The sequence below is a fragment of the Wyeomyia smithii genome, chromosome 1 (genome assembly GCF_029784165.1).
Source record: "Wyeomyia smithii strain HCP4-BCI-WySm-NY-G18 chromosome 1, ASM2978416v1, whole genome shotgun sequence".
Lineage (NCBI taxonomy): Eukaryota > Metazoa > Arthropoda > Insecta > Diptera > Culicidae > Wyeomyia > Wyeomyia smithii.
In genome coordinates this window covers 95,799,684-95,806,648 of record NC_073694.1, presented here as the reverse complement: position 1 = coordinate 95,806,648, position 6,965 = coordinate 95,799,684, and the positions used below count along the sequence as shown (strand labels likewise).

General features: G+C 35.0%; 1 protein-coding gene across 1 annotated transcript in view; it reads right to left on the bottom strand.

The window, feature by feature from the left end:
• The window catches only part of LOC129731446 (inactive dipeptidyl peptidase 10), a 728,939-nt gene that overhangs the window by 377,374 nt on the left and 344,600 nt on the right, over positions 1-6,965 (bottom strand). The window lies entirely within an intron of this gene.

Below are 6,965 nucleotides of genomic sequence, written 5' to 3'. Positions count from 1 at the left end.
GAGTTCACTGACCTTATTTTACCTAGTAGTGATATATTAAAGTTTGTTCTTGAGTTGTGCAGCAATTCGATCATTCTCGGCTGTTTCCCAGGAACCGGAAGTCGCCAACCTAGAATCCAAAATGGGGTCTGTGGTCGATTTCAGCTGCTGTGTATCATTCTAGACCCGGAGATACTCATGTTAGACGGAAATCGGCCATTTTTGGCTGTTTTCCAGAAACCAGAAGTTGCCATTACACAATTCATAATGGTGTCTGAGGTTAGCTTCTTGCATTATTGTCGCCATCTTAGAATTCAAAATGGTATCTGTGGTCGATTTGAACTACTGTGTATCATTTTAGATCCGGATATTATTATATTGGGTGGAAATCGGCCATTTTTGGCTGTTTTCCTGAAACCGGATGCTGCCATCTTACAATCCAAAATGCTGCCTAAGGTCGATTATGGAACATATTTCTTACCCCTTAAAGCATTCTCATACCAAATTTGGTTGTATTTTCTTGATTGGTTCATGAGCTGTGCGAAATTTGTGTTTCATTTGTATGGGACCCCTCCATTATAGAAAAGGGAGGGGTGTCAAACCATGATGCACATATTTGTTACTTCTAAAAATATTCACCTGCCAAATTTGGTTCCTTTTAGTTGATTATTTCTCAATATGTGAAGAAATTTGTGTTCAATTTGTATGGCACCCCTCCCTTACAAAATAAGGAGGTGTGTCAAAGCATTATAAACATATTATTTACCACTAAAAACATGTACCTGCCAAATTTGGTTCCATTTAGTTGATTAGTTTTTGAGATGTGCAGAAATTTGTGTTTCATTTGTATGGAACCCCTCCCTTTTAGAAAAGGGAGGGGCGTCCAACTATTATAGACATATTTGTTACTCCTTAAAACATCCCCATGCCAAATTCGGTTTTACCTGCTTGGTTTGTTCTTGAGTTGTGCAGCAATTTATGTTTCATTTGTATGGGACCCCTCCCTTCCAGAAGAGGGAGGGGTCTCAAACTATCATAGGATCCTTTATCGGCACCAAAAACCCCTACACACAAATTTTCATGTCGATCGGTTCGGTAGTTTTTGAGCCAATATGGATCAGACAGACAAACAGACAGACCGGACTGCATTTTAATATGTACAGATAACAACATCAATTTTTTAGAACCTAAAGAGTGAATATACATTTATTGGATCGAAGCGTTCATGTTAATCTATTTTTACAAATAATAAGTTTGAATGAGAAAGGCTGGGTCTGACCGCTAGGTGGATTAATTTAGGTTTTTATAATAATTTTGCCACATGCTTTCGTTTCTTAATCGGTAGTCAATCGCAACGACCCTGACTCGTATCGTTATACGATTATTAATGTATTTTTGTTTCTCTTTCCAGAATCAACGGAAATAGTTTATTATTTCATAACAGCAAATATATTAGAAATATGCATTATTCAGATTAATAAAATAGAATATCTTATTGTCATGAACCATACGATTGATTTTTTACTTTATTGGATTTACCTATACTAAACTTAGCTAATACCGCGTAAAAATAATCTTCCAAATCGCGTAAAAATATTCCGCGTTATTTCAAAATACCGCGATAAAAAATCCGCGTTATTGTAAAAAATCACGTAAAAAGAGTCGCGCATAAAAAACCGCATATAAAATAACCCGCGTAAAAAAGACCCCAGTGTATTACAAATATTTTTAGAGCCAACACAGTTCGTTTGAAGGGTGTGACGTCTTCGGCAAAGTTGTAACTAATAGTTTTGTCTTTCAAAAAAAAATATACACTCTGAAAACATATTATTGATATTTTGAAAAAAAAAATTAAAACAAAGTTAAAAATTTATTATCCAAAACAGCCCACTTGAAAAAACGGTTTTTTTTATAAAAACTACGAAAGGTTACCTGAACAACGAAACTGGTCATGGAGAAATCAAAAAAGAAAGTTATTTATTTTTAATTTATTTTTGTTTTTCAAATAAACCTTTTTGATTGTACAAATATTCTTAATTCCTCATACAATGCTCTATTGGAAATTAAAAATATTTTTACTTTACGAACTAATTTCATTTTTGTCATATGACTTACATTTTAAGTTTAGTAAAGCGGGCAATATATGCAGTTTGCGAGGATGCGAAAATGAACGGGAATAGAAGGTGTGACTTTTAGGCTTAGAAAAAAATTATATATTGCCCGCTTTACTAAACTTAAAATGTAAGTCATATGACAAAAATGAAATTAGTTCGTAAAGTAAGTTTAGCCAACGGAGCTCTTCCGTGATACGCGTTTGGAGTCTAGCCAGCAACTGACGTGTCTCATCGCTTGCGCCACTGTAGATATAATAAGTCGTTATACACTGTGTGCGTGAAGAGATCACTTTCTCAGTTACAAAAATAAACTCCCACCGGGCAGTGTGTGCAGTTTATCGTTGGCGTGCTGAGATACGGGAACACAATAGTAGAGGGTGATTCGACTTTGGTTTAGAACTAGTTATACCTCTCCCAGTAGTTTAATTGGCCAAAACACCTTGCCGGAGATTGCGGGTTCGTGTCCCGTCTGGACGAGGGAAAATTTTTTCTAAGCCTAAAAGTCACACCTTCTATTCCCGTTCATTTTCGCATCCTCGCAAACTGCATATATTGCCCGCTTTACTAAACTAAAATTAAAAATATGTCTACAGTCGAAACGGTTTGTTTGATTGACATAGTGTCTTCGGCAAAGTTGTAGATAATATTTTGTCCTTCCAAAAGAAAAACATTCCTTTTAAAGAAATAATTGAAAGGATTTTTTTTTTCAATTTCTAATAGATCGGACTGGTTTTATTGTTTTGGTAATCTTTTGTAGGTTTTATTAAAAAAAAACAAAAATGAGCTCATTTGAATAATCAATTTTTAATTTTTCTTCTAACCTTTTTTTTTTTTAATAGTTACAGTTTATATCATTATACAAGCTATTTTGAGAGACTAGCGATCAATTTCATTGAATAAATTCTAAATATTTTAAACTCCGCCTTCCACAATTGAAAAAACGACAAAGTCCCAGAGTCAATTTTTGCAAAAATATATTTTTTTCAGATGACACCAATTCTCGACGTTTCATGCGTTTTAAAGTCATTTGGCATCAAAAAAAAATTTCAAAAACCGAAATTTCACGTACCCCCTCCTTGGGTGATTTTTCGGTTTTCAAAAAGGCTAAACTTCAATCGCTTTGCGCCACCCCTTTTTAAGTCTGATTGAGCTGAAATTTTGCACAGGGTTTTTTTCCGAGCAGATGAACCTTTTTGTGCAGGTTTTTTTTTTAAAACCCGAGATGACCATTTTGGCTGGCACCCTAATATAATCGATATCTCCATGATCGGACAGTTCTCAATATTTAGGTAATCTTTCGTTGTTTTTATAAAATGAAATGGATTTAAAAAAATGAGCTTTTTTAGCTAATTAATTTTTAATTTCACTTTTGAATCTCTTAAAATAAATGTTTTAGAGTGTATTTTTTTTAAAGATGAAATCATTATCTACGTCATTGCCGAAGACCTCACACCGATCAAACGAACCGTTTTGGCTATAAAAATATTTGCAATGGTCGATCCGTTTTTGTGATGGAATTGCTCTGATATGTAACATGATGGTACAACATCGACGTGCTATATTACTAATTACGTAACGCTAAAAATCTAGATTCCAGACCCCCTCCTCCTTTTATTTAACGATAGGTAGCGTTCGACATGACTCTCCCCCCCCCCTTTAAAATTACGTAACACTAATCAGTCTGACCCGCCTCCGAAATATTCAATTTCGAGCAAACATGATAGTTACGTAACTGTCTCTACTACCCCCCCCCCCCTCTCTCCTACGTACCAATAAGTAACGCAGTGATCCTTGTAAAAAAGAGTCAATCCAAAAGGCAACGAACGAAACGTACCACATAGGGGTATTTGAGTGCAAAAATTGGAATAAATTGCAAAATTCAAAATTATTATTGAACCCCCATAATTAATACCACTAGATTCATAGATAGTAGGGGTATCCCATGGCAACTATTTTGCCTTAATTTGTTCTGTTTTTGGCTCACAACAGCTGTAAACTGAAAGGCAAAAGCAAAGCAGATTTTGAATACGAAGTTTTGTGATTTTTTCGGTGGAATTTATAATACTGGTGATTTTATTCGGCCTGTTTCAAATATGGATCTTCAAATGAAAGGTATGCATTAAGTTTTGAACATTTTAGATGAAGGGTTTGGTGTCTTGTTGACTGTATATTTTGCATTGCCAATTATGGATATTTTTCCTTTCGAATTGAGCTCATGTTCTGGGCGTTTCTGTGCATAAAGAAACTCATTTTTGAGTAGATACGAGTGTCCTTAAACACGTCCAGAAAAAAACCTGCGCATGTTTGCGCGTTTGTGATATATCATGATTTCATGCAATCCTATTCAATATTTTTTTTTTAATTTATGAGTTTTTTTTAATCGCGACGTGTTTCAGACTGTTTTCCACTTTCAGAGGAAACTTCTTTGAAAATGGCTTCAAAAATCCTTTGCCACACCGTGGAATGAAAAATTTGATTTTTTGGAGGCGAAGTTATTCCAAATAATGAATCGTTTTCGAATTCGCGAAAGATGCTTAAACAACGAATGAGTGTTTTTAAAGCAGATATCATGCGCACGTGGACAGCATCTAATCGACACGAAATCCGCTTCTCTACAATGAATGATACTTTGAGTCTCTTGGTTCCAAAACAAATGAATTCCTCTAAGGATGTCGTTGTAATATTTGGGTACGATTTTTAGGATGAGTCTGCCAAATAAACGTTTTTGTATATTACTTCGTTTAACTGTATAAAAATCAAATATAAAAAAGAATATAATTCCAGCTAAATGTGTTTTTGTGTAATCGTTTATTTTTGTGCAGTCTGTATTGAAGCTGTCTGCGTAAAAGCAAAACTTCAGAACTACATCCCGATTCGGATCTCGAATTTTTGTTCGTTATTATTAATCATTACTTCGCGGTCAACTGTTTGGTGTACAGGTCAATTGCGAGGTCTTTTGACGCTAACAGCCTCTTCCGAGCCGATATAAATGATTTTAAAAACTTGTATAAGAAAAGTTATTTATCACTGCTACGTAGATATTATTTATCTTTCAATTATAATTTTCATATTAAAGACATAGAAATTGCTAAATATGAAAATTTCAGCGTTATTGTGCATGAAAATCATTTTTTCAAACTTTTCACTCAAAATACCCCTATGTGCGTACCCTGAAACTTATTGTTGCTAGAAAAGAATTATTGTTATGTTTACTAAAAATCTTAGTTCAATATGACTAAAAAGAAATTAGTTTTAAGAGATAGGATCAAGCATTTGAATGTCTACTAATTAGCACGCGAAGATGACTATTGCGTTTATTTCGCGTCCACGATCCACGATCAAGCACGCAAATTATGCCAACCTTGCGTTTTTTTTTAATTTATTTATATCAGGCAGCCACCTCCTCTCTCACCCCTCTTAGCCCTACCTCTCAAATTAATATGAGGAAAATGTTCCATTCACCAAATCATAATCAAAACAAGAGGCGGATAAATTCTTCGACATAACCGCAAGCCCAACGTAATTGAATAATAGCAAAGTTAGGTACCTATTTATTTTTGTATTACCTGCTTAAGCAGCCTTTTTTTAAATGAATAAAACAAAAAAATATTATGTATCATATTTCAGACTACCTACTCCAGTAGTTTTTCATCAATTTGTGTAGCAAACCTGCCGGAAACAATCGTTGCCCAAGTTGTCCGATAGCTTAAAATAACTCTCCCTCCCGCCGTAACCGCACCACATCATTGCTACTGCGTCACTGTGATACGAAGGGGACAAGTCAAGTTTATTATTCGCTTTTGCCATAGTTTACCTCGTGCGACGAGCCACGTACGGAGAAAAAAACACAACGAGTTGCGCGGATCACTCTCTTCTAAGAGCTGTATATAGTCTAGTTATGTATTTATTATTTCCGAGTGAGCAATGCATCAACATTTTGTTAGTACTGAGAGGATTCAAGTTTATTCATTACTTGAACACATCGTGATCTGTACACTTCAGGATAAAACGACAATCGGATCATAATCGTTTCTTTCTATCGCTGATTGGGATACATAAAATTAACGGTTGCTTTGCGAAATCGGTGATTTTATCTCACCAATGTACATAGACCACTCTGACTTCATATATATATTCACTGGAATCTTCGAATCGTTTCGGAACAGAGTGGTCTATGTACACAAGCCTGGTAAATGACAATGAAAATGACGGTAACTCGTATAAAATGGCTAGTGTCACATGTTATATGATACATATAGCATGTCACATGTAATATGTCACGTGTAACATTACATGTAACACAACATGTTACATGTTACATAATATTTTACATGTTACATTTTTCGTGTAACATTACGTGTAACATGTTACATTTTATGACACACATGTACAGAACAAGTGACATGTTACTTATCACATGTAATATGTTACATGTTACGTGTTACATGTTAGTATTACACCGATTTATGTACATAGACCACTCTGTTCCGAAACAGAATGGCCTTCCTGTTTCGGACGAAATTTCAACACGATATAAATCAGCTTTAAAGTTCGATTTTTCGAAATTTTTTAATCTCCCAACTTCAGCTTCTTGAGTAGATGCAGTTCATGCAAAAAACTCATTTTCGAAAAAAATAGTCTTTAGACCACTCTGTTCCGCAACGGCTCAAATGTGTCCATAATGGTTCGACGCCCTTCCCTCTCCTGGAAGCACATGTTTCTGCACAAATTTCTGCACATCTCGCGAACTAATCAACTAAATGGAACCATATTTGGCAGGTGAACGTTTTTAATGGTAACAAATAATGGCCGATTTCCACCCAATATTATATTATCCGGAACTAGAATGATACACAGGAGCTAAAATCGACC